A 1,374-nucleotide genomic window follows, 5' to 3' on the forward strand; every position below is an offset into this window, starting at 1 on the left:
AACAATTTGATGTGAGACCTTTGGTAAACAAATCAGCACATTGATCACCAGTGGAAATGAATTTAGCAACAAGATCTTTGCGCAATATTTTCTCTCGAATGAAGTGATAATCCACTTCAATATGTTTAGTCCGAGCATGATATACATTTTTATTAAATAACTCTATTGCTGCTCTTGGCCTTCTGATCCGGATTTCTTTGATTTATTATTCTCCATTCGTTTAGTATAGAAATTAAAAAAATAAAAACATGTTTTATGCTCTGTGTCTTTTTTTTTTTTTTTTTTTTTTGCACGAAAAAACTCTATTTATTTGCAGATAAAACAAAGAAAGATGAAATAAAATTGTCGTTGCATCTACTACCCAAGTTTTCTTCTTCAATTCTTTCTTCCTCGTCTTCTACTTCTTCTTTTCTAGTCAATCAATCGGACCATTTTACAAAGCTGTTTTAGTGTACAACAAACAGTTATATATAATACGGGCACGATGACAATTTGATATTTTCATCGTGCCCATATATATATATATATGTGTCAAAACTTCAATATGAATAATGTTAATTTAATTATTTTAATCAGATTCCAAACGAACAAGAAAAATGTTATATATCCTTTAGGTTTGAACCATGCACGTTAATAAATTTATATTTAGAATTAGATCAATGTGGGTTAACCACATCTTACTTATTGAGTTAATTAATTAATAGCTTCATTCATCTTATTTACTATTGTTAATAATTTTTACCATCATTTTATTATTTAGTTTGAATTTGCCAAAAAAAAAAAAAAATAGTTAAAAGAAATTCTGACGTGCCAAAAATTAGTTAAAACTTTCTGACGTGCCATATGTGGCTCGTTAGAAAATTTCTGGCGTGCCATCTTTGGCACGTCAGAATTTCTTTTATATTTTTTTTCCCGTTATTTTCTTTTATATATATATATATTCCTAACGTGCCACATGTGGCACGTCAAGAATCCCTGACGTGCCTATGCGGCACGTCAAGAGTGTGCCTTGGGAAGGCCAGCGCCTGCTGGCCGTCCCATCGCCCACTCCTCCTTTTTTTTTTTTTTCCCCTCTCTTCCTTAATTACTCTATCTTCTCTCCCGCCCGGCAGCCAAAAAATCCCTCAGCTCCCCCATTTTTTCTTCTTTTCTTCCTCCTCCCTCAGCTCCGATCGGCAGAGATCACTCTCCCTCACTCTTCCTCATCTCCTGCTCTCTCTCTGTCAGCTCTATCTCTCAGCTAGCAGTACTCTCTCTAGGTCTCTAGCTCACTCCCCATCTCCGGAGGCCAGCTCCACTTCGCCGTTGCCGTCTTCGGCGATTCTCTGGCCGAAACTGCTCTGTCAATCTCCTCCATCTCTCCTGCAGGTATAT

The sequence above is a fragment of the Corylus avellana genome, chromosome ca10 (assembly GCF_901000735.1).
Source record: "Corylus avellana chromosome ca10, CavTom2PMs-1.0".
NCBI lineage: Eukaryota > Viridiplantae > Streptophyta > Magnoliopsida > Fagales > Betulaceae > Corylus > Corylus avellana.